Consider the following 13,489-nt stretch of genomic DNA (forward strand, 5'->3'; position numbering starts at 1 on the left):
CGAATTCGCGTTAGACAGCGTTGAAAGTTCTCGGGCAAATACCAGAGCGTTGAGAAGACTCGTGCGTAACGAATTAGTCCGGCAATAAGTAATGAAAAACTTGGCAGACAGTCTGTAAAAAGAAGAGGATTGGTAAAAAACTGTCAAGAAGTCACGAGTATCAATGGCATGTCACAAACTCTGGGGTTTTCCCTCTAACGCGGGACAAGCCGACCGATTCAATCCGGCAATGGCAAGAATTGGAAACGCGAATCTGTGTCCAAAGTTTTAAACATTCGTATTCTACCCATTTCGTTCGCCCTTGCTGTCACACATTTTGACGTGGCAAAAGTTAATGACAATTCACAGCTCAATAAGAATAACATTTTTTTTAATTTGAACACTTGAATTTGTTTGTCAATTTTCGTTTTTGAGAAATTAGAATTTACGAATAAAAATCATCATTATGTTAGACTGGCTTTAGTTTTTATGTTGTTGTAGTATTTTAAAGGGGAAGGGGGGGGGGGGATGATTTCTAAATATAATGATGATTTTGTTCGTAAATTCTTAAATAAAGTTTATCCAAAAAAAAAAAAGAAAGAAATTTCCATCTAAATATTGCATTTTTGAGTCATATATGAAGAAAATATCGATAAAATAAATAACTAGAACCAATTTGTGAAAAACTACGTTTACTCCTAGGATCGTTGACATAAAATCTTTCGAAGACCACTCAAACATCAAGGGTAAAAAAATTACTGCTGATCAGTGTAATTAAATATGTACAGTAATTGTGTAAAATTTATTACGCGAGAAGAAAGTCACAGTGTCTTTGGACGCGATAAAAATATTATGAGAATCAAGCAGTACTTTTATAATGAATATCTTACACTTACAATTAGCTGCAAACTCATCGCAATTGTGCGAATAATTTGGTTCTATTAATTAAAATTGTTTCCTTCCAAGTGTTTCTTCATTTCTGCGATATCATTTTTGACAGTATTTGGTATCGTTCGTGGTTTTGGTCTTCTAAAATTGTGCATTATACCCCATGAGTATACTTTGGTACCACTTTGGATTGGTTGAGATAGCACGATTTCAGAAAATTTCACAAGAGATTTTAAGCGATTTTAGAGATTTTAAATGGCTTTAGAGGATTTAATGAGTAGGTATACCAGCTTTCAAGGGTGGTAAATCCCTCGTATTACACCCAACTTGAATTTTACTAATAATTTAAACTGTTTTTCTTTCGTCGTGAAATTTCGGCCCTATAAAATAAGTGCATTTCCGCTCAATGAGCTCGCATTCGCATACGTCGAGTTGGTCTGTCTTGAAGAATGCAAAAATGTAGCTTAACTCCGTCAGTTACACATTTTGCAACTTAATATTTTGGCCTGAATTCTGATACTCGAGGGTTTTTGGGATCACTCATCACCAATCTGAAGTCTGAATTTGATGATTTTCAAATCCAAGATGGCGGACCCAATATGGCGAATGTAAAATTGAAAAAGCTATAAAAATTCGATCATTCTGGCCGAAACTTGTAACTCGGGGGTTTTTGGGATCGCTGATTACGAATCTGAATTCAGAATGGGACGATTTCTAAATCCAATATGGCGGATGTAAAATAGAAAAAACCATAAAACTCCGATGATTCTGGCCGAAGCTTGTAACTCGGGGGTTTTTGGGGTCGCTGATTACGAATCTGAATTCAGAATTGGACGATTTCTAAATCCAATATGGCGGATGTAAAATAGAAAAAACTATAAAAATCCGATGATTCTGGCCGGAACTCGTAGCCCGAGGGTTTTTGGGGTCGGCGATCAGGGATCTAAAGTCTGAATTTGATAATTTCTAAATCCAATATGGCGGATCCAATATGACTGATGTAAAATTGAAAAAACCATATAAAAATTCGATGATTCTGGCCGAAACTTGTTGCTTGGGGATTTTTGGAGTTATACGAAACAACAAAGATCATTTGAAGTTATAAATGAACTGTGCTGCGAGTAGGATATCGAAATTTTTCACTCGGGACGTTGAGCATCCCACTGTGACTGAAAGGGTTGAAGTATGACGAGGGGGTACGATACCGAAGGAAAACTCTGAGCCCTTTAATTATCCGATGATTGCTCGCAGATTGTAGGAAATGCAGTAATGCAGTTGGGCCTGCAGTGCCCCGTGAATTGGCTATTGGCAGCAGGCTGCAGCCGAACTCGTTCGGTTCTTCGCATTTCGTCGTCCGGCTTGCGCATACGTGAATGAAGCGGCGAGTATGGGATGCGTCTGCTCGATTATCGAGTATTGGTCCGAGGCTGGAGGGACTCGTCGTGTTAGGTGAGGGGCCGGCGAAGGTTTCTCGTCCTCATCCCCGGTCCCCACCCTCCGACATTCCGCCCCTTTGCTAGCCCGATGGCATGGCCACTTCGCCACAGAATCGCTCAGACTTTAATTAATTTCCCAAGCTCCGAGCTGGGCGGCAGCCATTTTCCAATTTCAATTTTTCAACTCTTAAAACCGGCACCGGAAACCGATAACCTGCTCCCGCGAGTCCATGGCTTTGCTGCTGCGCCCCACGCCTAATTGAAACAGCGGCTAAGCATGGATCTGATGGGAGTAAAGCTGGACCTTCGAAATTGAGTACGCACCAGTTGGCTAAATTTCTTTTGACCTCAGAGCTTTGTAATCGTTCGAAATATTCAACATTGTCATCGTCTGAAGTCAAGCGAAGACTTTCGAAATCTCGTGAGATCTTTTAAGATTGCATAAACTTATCGACATTTGAATTTACAATTGATCGTCAAGGCTGCCCGCATCTCCTGTAATTTCGAGAAATTTTTTGAACCCGTTTGAAATTTTGTACACAGTGTTTTGAAAACTTGTATTATAATATCAAATATCGCATAAATTATCGAGATTAAGTGAAACTTTGGGCGTATCCTTTTCAAATATTTTTAAAAGATCTAACGAGATCCTTCGTCTTTAAGTTTTTCAACTCCCGAGACATGTTTTCTTCAAAAATCATACAGTGCAATAAATTTTTGAAATTGTTAATTCCACTCTGCGTATGAACGTTAACACGTTTTCACGAATCGCAACTACTTGGCAATCAATTTTATCTAACAACTGTAGTAAAAGTTATTCAACGTTGTAATAACTTAATTTCACACAAATTAATTGCACCAACTATGGCTTGAGAACAGTATCAAACTTGGAAGGAACCATCTTGAAATCGATAAGTCCGTTTTCAAATTAGTATGAAAACTGCGACGAATCTTTGAAAGTATTTTGAAACCAGCGCATGAAGGTGTAAAAATAACAAAACGAAAGAGAAAATTGAACCCGAATTTAAAATCCAATCAAACTCGGTTGATTGAGACGTTAAAAAATAAATTGGTTGCTTCCAACGCTGCTTACAGATCTGAAATTTTACATAATTGTACATTAAAGACTGTATTGAAAGTACTACATTTTTTACTCTCTTTCTTCACTTCAGTTATTAAGCAGTCGCTATCTACACATACCTGATTCTCAATGGAATGACAAATAAGTGTTTTTATTTTTAAACATGCGTGGATTACAAGGCTGAAATATAATTTTCCATGCGTGATATTAACACGGAGTGAACATTTTACGTTACTGAATTTCGAACATCAACTCCTATAAATTTTATCAACAACATTAAAGAAATCACATTGTTCTAAAATTTGTAGGGTATACATTGTAAAATACCGTTGAACTTTTGGTCAGTGATAAAAAAAAAAACAAAGAAAGATTTCAATCTCAGGGCCTGTTTTCATCAAATATAACTTAACTTCTATTTGCACTTCTTTAACCTCTTTTCTCGCACTTTTTAATTATAACACATTTTTTGCCTAACTTTACGTCCTGTACAATCTTGAATCAATTATACCAGCAAACTAAATCATGATAAAATGAATTCAACAATCAAAATTACATTCTCATCGTTGACGGTATCTTCTGATACTTTTCGAAATGTTCGATAAATGCAAGCTATATCGCATTCGTAATATATTTATAATATACATAGATAAAACATATATATATTTGACCACCTGTGAGCAACGTTATAACTTTACCAAACTTTCGCTTCAGCTGTGTACCGGTGTACATAGTTAAATAGCTAGTTAAATAACAACTAGTAAAGCGGTGCAGGTTATACCGTGACATGCGGTGATTTTAGGTGCAGACATCGGTCACATTAAGGTAATTAGGGTGAAGTAGGGCAAAGCCACTTGAATCAGCCCAAATTCGTTCGTAGAGATAGCGCCATACATTGATCAGGTGTAAAAACATAATGTTAAAAAGTGACGAACAAAACGATCGGTACAAATATTAGAACATTTTTTAATGATTCTATCACGGAAAAAAATTTAGGATAGATTTTACATCTTTTGTGGTGAATATATGCAATGAGAGAAATTTTTTGTTCCGGTTACCATTCAGTCCTTAACTATTTTCATTTTTCACCACGATCGAAAAATATAGTTCTAGGTAGAAAATGAAAATTAGTTTGCCAGCTGTTACCGAAAAGTCTAGTACGCGTTACTATTCTTTCTCATTACGATCACTGTTACTATATTTTCTTGTAACTGTTGCGAAAATTTAATGCTTGTGCAACAATAAATTGACGTTAAAGCCTTGTTTAACTAAAAAGATAGAGTCAACCGAACGAACTGTTTTTGCGTTGCAATTACCAAAAAAGCATCGCCAATAGCGCGAAATGGTTACGTGTATCTCGTTTTTCGTCATTCCAACAATTTTCAAACAGTTTTTTTAACGATACATGTCGTACTGAATTTTTCTAGTTACTGCAACAAATGAAATTTTTCTCAGTGTGGACAGCACTATTTTGGAATCAAACTTACATTAATTGTAGTATAGATCTACCAAAGCATATTGTAACGCTTAATATTGGTTTTGTAACTCTTATTAAATCTTGCCACAATTGCAGTAAATTTAACTCGAAAAAAGTGCTGACGATATATCTGTGGCTGATACGCATAACCGAATAAGTCCATTTTTTGGAAAAATGAGTTTATGCCGGATTTTTGAACTTTATTATCCATATTTTATTTCAAGATATATAATTGTCGACATTTGTTTATCCGAATGAAAATATAGTGGTTTTCTAAAATCAAATAAGTCCATTTTCCCGGCATAACCGATTAAGTTGAATTGTTTCAGTTTGGCAGCGAAAAAATAATGACTCCATTATCTTAATGATATTGCTACATTCGATCTTCTATAAAATAGAATAGCTTCAAACATTAATTAATTCTGGAACCGATTTTTCCGATGCGGCAGAATATCTATAACTTAAAATCGCGTTTTCTCGAAAACACAATTTGTGGACTTATTCGGTTGTGTCTGTCTACCACAGATATTTTTACCACCTACATTATTTTAAACATAGTAAAATCTACGTTATTTTTCTTTCCGTTCAACTTATTTGTCGACTTGGAGATGCAAGCAATTAACAAGTCGCAGTATAAAGGGATCATCCGAAGAGTCAGAGTCAGGATATATTTCTGCGGGTGCGCATCGATGATGCATCGTCTAATAATTAATTGGCTGACTCAACTGCAATTGGACGCTTAACAAGTCGAACGCCTTGAGCGTTCGGGGATTGAAATTGATTTACAACAAACCAGCGGCGGGGGTGTGTCGGATTTTAATATGCCTGCAATATTCCGGGGCGCGGACCTTGATTATCATGCGTACGGGGCTAATTAACGCGCTGACAAAGAGCACGGGGGTGTTGCCTGCTCGACCATATACCGAGACGTCAGACCATCGGGCATACCCATGCGAATCTATGGGGTATTCTATCTCAATTTAGCGAGAGATTTAGCAGGAAGTTTTTCATTTTTATCAAGGATTTTCTCAGTCGTCGTATATAAACTCTGCAAGCTCTTCAGACGAAATTTTTCACTTCTTACGAACACCAGTTTTTGGTATAGGAATTTTTAAATCTGTATCTCAAACAACGTACCCATCTAATTTTCGAAAAACCAAAAATCAAAATACTCGCTTTTCAATTTGTAAACTCTCGTATAAATTTCAAATCGATAGTATCATTTTTGACCTCTTCTTTTTTATCGAACTTTCCAGTTTTACACCAATGTTTACACAACCCATAATCTGCTACAGTAATGTCATGCCTATTCTGTACATAGCTCAAGTCTGTTTTACTCTCAGTGTCTTCGTCCGATCTAACCTAATGCGTGTGGCATAAAATTTATGTTCAATTGAGTGATCCTTTTTCGATTAATTTGCACTATACCATTACCGAAAATCTATTTGTTGTCCAATTTCCTGACAAATCCGCTCTGGAATTCATCCGAGAGTTTTGAAATTAGAACAATTCGTAGAGTGCAAACAAGAAAGTGAAAAAAACAAATATATAATACCATCACAGGGAGAATCCATGGTAGAAATGAAAAGTGTCTTGGTCAATCGTTCGCTGAGTTGACACGGAATACCCCCTATGTACGTACCTATGTATAGTTGCAATACCTCACCACATACCAGCCTGTTGCTCTTTACGCAGCTGACGCTACGCGTAGGTCGACGTTGCGTTGGCGTTCGCGATTCTCCGATCCTCGGTCCGTGTCTGGGTTCTACCGCAATCCGGGAACCCTCCACCACCCGTTCCATCTTCCAGGCCGTACCACTCAATCCCACGATTCTCCCCTTCCCTCGTCGCGTTTGCTTTTATTTTTTTCTTTTTTTACTTCTCTTTGCCAACTCCATTGGAATCCAAAGTATAATTGCTACGCGGCTCGGGCAGCAAGATGGCGCCGGGTAGACCGATCAGCTGATCGCGTTTTAAATTAATTATACGGATTCAGGATACGGAAAGTTTTCACGCAAACTTTTATACGCTTGTTTTGTTATCGGGAGTTGGCAGAGAGTGAAACATACGATGACAAAGTATTATCGTTATCAAATACAATGTTGACTTTTCTTCATGGTTTAGGTCATAATAACCAATCCTTCAACAAATCTCGACTGGATTTATTATTTTTCTATATTTTTGATAATTTCTTTTTTCCTTTTTTTTTCTATTCTCACGTTTTGGGTTGTTCGGAATGTTTTGTCGTGATATATGTTTCTGTAACAACCGCGTTTGGCCAATTTTTTCAGCAAATTGTTTGGCACGTTTTCCTTAATGAAATTTTTGTTTTTCTCCATCCAACCCATTTCGATGCGTATAAATGTCGTTACGGCTTTAAATTATAAACCGAGTTAGGAACCACAATCACATACAAATTTCACACGACTTGATTGATTTAGGTGAAATTCTAGTGAAAAATTCAGAAAATTTATTCATAGTAATTGTGATGCAATTATGTAATTCCCTTTCAATCTTTCACTACTTCCATTTATGAAATATCAACCACACAAAACCTACTAAAAAATTGAAAATAGCCGTCTCTTTTGACATATGTTTTTATAATTTATCACTGCCTTTAATATTAATCGAAGGTTCCTATGAATTTTTTCTAAATCCTTTGTTACAGCATACCGAGAACGATGAATCTTTGGAGTCACGGTAAAAATTGCTCAACTCTTCATCGATTTAAGAAAAATTAACAACTTTAATGAATTGAAACCTTTGCTAATTTGTTAATTCGAGTAGCGAGATAAAATCTTTTCAATTTTTTAATCAGTAAATGGGTGAGAGAATTTTATAAGCTGCTAACATCCATTTCATCAGGCTTGTCACAAATATTTGAGAAAAAGACCCAGTTTTCCCTGAAATTTTCCCACTTCTATCAAGTTACCAAAACCTAAATCGTTCAGCTTATTAACTTTATATTCGATTGAAATTCAATTCAAATCGAGAAAAAAGTATAATGTACAGAAAAACCCAGTTCAAGCCAATTTTTTTCCGCCACGGAAAAAAGTAAATTTGTCAGCTAAAAAAAATCATTTCTAATTCCTACGATACAAGACTGATATTTTCGCTTTTTCTCCACAGCCAAAATAAAAATTCCCTGAAAATATCCTCGTTTTCCGTGACCCCCTTTAAATTCCCTGATAAATCCAGGTTATTGAGGTTTTCCAGATTCGTGGCCAACTTGTTAATCATAGAATTGCAAAATGTCGCGAATCGAACCACAAACAAGTTAAAATGCTGAATTGGCGCGGGTGGAAGAGGAGGCGGTGCATAGTCATCGCCTTCCACGCAGCCGGCGTCGATAAAGCACGTCCTCGTCCTCCGCGTCGCGCCTTCTCCTTCTTCGCCTTCTTCGCCTTCGGATTCGCCCCAACCGTCGACCGCGACCTCTGCGTTCCTCCGCGGGCGGTAATGAGCTCGTAAATACCCGGCAATCATCGTGCGCGTTGCGGCGCAATGCATGAACCTCGCCGATGTTGTAGCTGACGCAGCGCGACACCCCTCGGGCGAAACTTTATTCACCTTTGAATTTCAATTTTCGCACATTCATTGTCAATCATATTATTCATCCGCAGCGCGATGGGGGGCGGGTAAAAAATCAGAAGAACCAAAAATCAGAATGGTCAGAGTTCCGAGTATAAATATATCGAAAACTCACAATCACGAAAGAACAAAGCGGCGAATCTTCATTAAGCCAGAAATAATGGAAATAGAATATAAAACTATCGAAATTTGACGTTATAGAAATTAGAGTACACAGCTGGTGAAAATTCCGAAAGGCGATTAGCAGAACGAGGAAAATACAATTTTTCGCAAACACAAACGAGTAACCTTCGGATGGATCATAAAGTAGAATTTTCGTCTATTCGAATTCATAAAGGCCAAGGATCAAGAATCAGAACGGTTAGAACTCCGAGTAGTTGTCTCGTAGAAGGCTCGGAATATAGAATTGCAGTATATCAGAATCGTCGGAATGAAGAATCGCAATATATCTGAATAGTCAGGCACATCGTTGGCCACACTCTGAAGGCCTAACCCAACAGCTTTAACAACTCAAAGTTGTCTATTTGCATTGCGTTCTTTCTTCTTTATTAAGTACCGAGTGAAGAATTTGTTTGATTCCGTATATGAATCATGTTACAAGTCAAAATAGATTAGTTGGATGGACTCGGAATGTGAAATTCTGGCGGTAAGCCATCTATACGGTTACTTTCGGAATACTGATCTTTCCGAATAATGACCCTTCTACATTCTGGATATCTGTTTTCCGCCGTTACTAGACGATGAGGTTCTAACTTTTATTTTCATAATATTTGGAAATTTGAGAATATGAAACTTTCTACAAATTCATTCTCTGGAATATTGACTCTATACATTATTAAATTCTGCATCTCTGAATTCTTGGATTAACGTTTTCTGAACTAAGTGGGTTCGGATAATAGAGCCCTCTCCTAAATACATTTTAGGTAAACTGCAGCTTTTTCTTGGGCACTATTCGGGACTTAAAATTTCTGATAGTATCTGTTCTCTCATATTTGTCATTCGAGTTTATTAAATTCGGTATTCCGGCCATTATGATTTTCGGTTTTTCTCATTTCTTACCCCCCATCCGGGCTATGTAATCGTAGCCCTACTCAAAATGATAATGTGTTGAATTACAAAACGTTATGAGTGTAATTTATTACACGATATATCTTTTGAATTCGAATAAAATATATTTCAAAAATCACATGATAAATTACAAGAGCACGAATCATCAGATACACTAGATCAATCAAGATAAATCATGTAATAAATTACACGTGAATTTCAATCATAACACATGATCGTCTTCAGTAGGGAGGAATGTTCAATAATGTGGTTGGGATTACCGAAATAAATATTTTAAACACTTCACTTGTTCAATAGAAATACTAATAAATGTTTTTTAAACAAATTCACTGAAGGATTGCAACGATCACAACAGATTCGCATAACGCGTGTCTCGGCTCTCTTCTCTTGCCATGCTTACTCCTGTAACTCTTCTTTTTCTCTCTATTCTACGTGATCGCTTTTGTATTAACCACGTCTATTGATTCTGACGAATAAATGCCCAAGTTTTACAAATTATACCTTACACGTTATTATCATTATTTGTATCTCGTTTCTTTGTGCTTTTTTTACTATCGTTATACTTTTTTTTTTCTTTTTTTTACATATAAATACAACTTTTTAAATCCGGCCTTTCAAATTGTTCTGTAGGTATATAATCTAGAAAAAAACGGTAAAAAACTTCCTCTGTTAAATTCCATTGAAAAAAACATCGGAACAATTCTGGGCATTGAAATTCTTTTGCAACGAATTCCGACCGAGTTTTAATTTTACTTCTTGTACCTCGAAAGTAAAGAAAATCGTTATTATTAAGTTTCAGTAAGAGATAACTGTATAATAACTAAATCAAACAGACTGCCAGCAATCATTGCAATAAATTAAGAAAAATATGTTTAAAAAGGTGTAGTAAACGTCAGAAAAATACCTGAATCCGTTACCCGCGTGCATTAAAAATTTTGAATTTGTTATTAGCCAGCGTTATGAACCAACTTCTGGTCTAGAAGTATCATCATCGCTTCCTTGCAACTGTCGATCCACGTAATTCCCTTCTTCTTCTTGCACGCCCTCGATATGTTCTGCTTTTATTTCCCTCCTCCGACGCCTCCGTCCAACATTTTTCAACAACCATCTGTACGAGACGTACGTGCGACCCCAAAAAAAAAACTTATTTCACCTGTAATAATTCGAGGGAAAGAGCAGCCCCGAGGTAGGTGCCTGAATCACGTGGACGCCCCCCTGCCCTTTGTCGCCTGTAACAGCGTGTCCGATGATCATCGAATGCAGAAGGGAAGGCACGTGCTGCGTTGGGAGCTGATGACTGCAACCGATAACTTCGAGGCGTTGAAATTGTCGTTCCCGATGGAACGGGTCAGATTTTTATAATTTTTTTGCAGCCTTGTGTATGACAAATACACGCATTTTATTTGTCGCACTGAAAAGATAATAAAGATTTCACATTATTATACAACAACCGTTTAAATTTTTGTTAAAATTGAAATAAAATGTCGTACAAGTATGTGATTATATTTACGGTAATAATGGTTGTCGATATAGGACATTTTGCGGTTATTACAACATCAAATGTGGTCAAGTTTAGTTTCCTAGATTCATTTAGTTAAATGAAACTGCAATATCGATTCATTGTCACACCAGCATCGAATTATTGCAATTGTTACGAAAATATAGAGTATCTGTGACTGCTTGATCGAAAAGCGTACGAGTAACATGTTTTAAATTTTCTGATCATGTAACAACAGAAATAGTTTTTATTTTGTACCGAGAACTGTGTTTTTCGGTTATGGTAAAAAATGATAATAGTTGGTAACGACAACTATAGAAATTTTCCTGGGTATAATGGTCTCTTTAGACGGAGAGAATGAAAGAGCAGATTCTATTTCAGATCTGCTGTTTCATTTTAAAATATACTTCGTGAAATGCAGAATTTACTCTAAAGACAGTGAAAAACACTATGTGCAAACTAAAATCTCCTACCTTTATAGTAAAAAATACACTCGACATGGGTATATATTTTTTTTTTTTCTTTTACCGAAAACTTACATGCGTCCCTCTTTTCCTGCGGTTTTGAGTAAAATTATTTTCTCAATGCATGAAACGTGATTTTCAGATTTCTACAATAATCCGACGATATTACATCGATTGAAAATAATTTCTTGTCAAATTTCTCAAGGTTTTTTTTCGACAAAACGGTGAAAAGAAATTCTGCGTAGAATACATATTTTGAATTATTATTCGTAGCGGAAAAGTCGGAATCATAGCTTCTGAAATATATAACAGCTTTATGAGCCAACAATGCCAGCCTAGCACCAAAAACGCAAAAATTTTTTTTTTATTTGTTTTATTTGCAGGAGTAATCGAAAAACGTGACTCGTGCATCATTAATGAGAAAATAGAGAGATGTTTGTTTCGTTTGACAACAAAAGAACCACCTATTGTATAGATTGTATAAAAATCACAGCACAGAGTCTACGTAGCCACTAATATGAAGACATGTGAGCTTCTTCCGCGCCTCGCGACCCTCGAGGTACGAACAAAATCACTTAGATCAAAATAAAAGATATTTCGAATGATTCGAGAATTTAGTTGAATGATTTGAATTTTAATGTTGATCGTTAGACGGTTCCAGGATGAGGTGCACGACATTCGTGAAAATTCGACATTTCACCGAGGACAACAATATGAGAGCCGAAGAAAGTCTAAAATAAAAAACAGATATGAGATAAATTTGTAAACTTTCAGTAAAAACTTTGAGCAACATTGATGAAAAAATTACATAGTAAATACGAAACGTTTTGTAAGAACACATTTAGGCTTAATGACAGGAAAAACTTCAAAATATAAAATTATAGAAAGTTGTAGAGTAACTTGAGGAGATTAGTTTTAAAAAAACGAACCACACACACTAACACAAATTAAAGAAATTTTCAACGAGAAAATTTGATAAAATATTCTGTAAATTATGAGTGCGAAAGTAGGAGAATCAATTAGGGCTTTTGGTTCATTCAAAAATTCGCTAGCACTTCTTCTGTGACTGGATTGATTACCCTCTTCAAAAACCGCGAACATTCTGTTTTGTATTTGTCAATTTTTCCGTGCGACGGTTTTTTCTTTCAAAACGACTAAACCGCAAGCAATAAAGATCTCGCTAATTGGGTGTAGTGTACAGGTATACAGATCTCGATTTCAGGAATTAACGAGACTACTTTCGTTGTCGTGTGATCCTCACTGTTCACCGTTTCCGTGTACCGAATTCGTACCCTGTTAAAAACAGGTCGCCCACGTGACGGAACAGTTTGTGGATATGGAATTGATGAGATGATATCGGTGTACAAGATCTCGGGACGTACGAATTCTGCAGGGAATAAATTCGACATCCAAAGTCCGAACACTGAGTGAGGCTGCTCGTTTTTTCGAGAAGGAACAGGGTCGAATCGCCCACGTTGCTCTCTGTCTGCAAAAAAAGTTTGGTAGCAATAAAAGTAATAACAAATGTTGAAGTCTTCGTTCTGCTCGCACGATGCAAACTGTGAAGCAAATAACAATGGAACCGGCTTTGTAACTTACATTTGTCAAGAGAAAGAAAATTCATTCTAACGTTCTGAATACAATTTCATATCAAGTTTGTATTTAAGGTCTGTTTGAGTGTATCCACTACACGTACTTATATAAACTCCAAACTATCACAAAAACTGGTGAGTAATGTATTTTTTAAGTTGTCTTTGAACTAAATTTTCAAATTTTTTTGACAACGTTATCGAGCTCTGTACCTATGCGTCTAATCTTTTCACCCAGAGCAGTAAATCACTCGAGAAATTTGTAAAATAGATAATAGGCGATGTTTGTAAGAATTTCTTCTATCGTTTGACGAGTATACGAATCTTCTAAACGCACGATACTATAGAATGTATGAATAAAAAAATGGAAGAGCACGAAAATAACAGATAAGACTATTGTGTTTTGTCGCATTCTTTAATC

Source organism: Neodiprion lecontei, chromosome 4, assembly GCF_021901455.1.
Source record: "Neodiprion lecontei isolate iyNeoLeco1 chromosome 4, iyNeoLeco1.1, whole genome shotgun sequence".
Classification (NCBI taxonomy): Eukaryota; Metazoa; Arthropoda; class Insecta; order Hymenoptera; family Diprionidae; genus Neodiprion; species Neodiprion lecontei.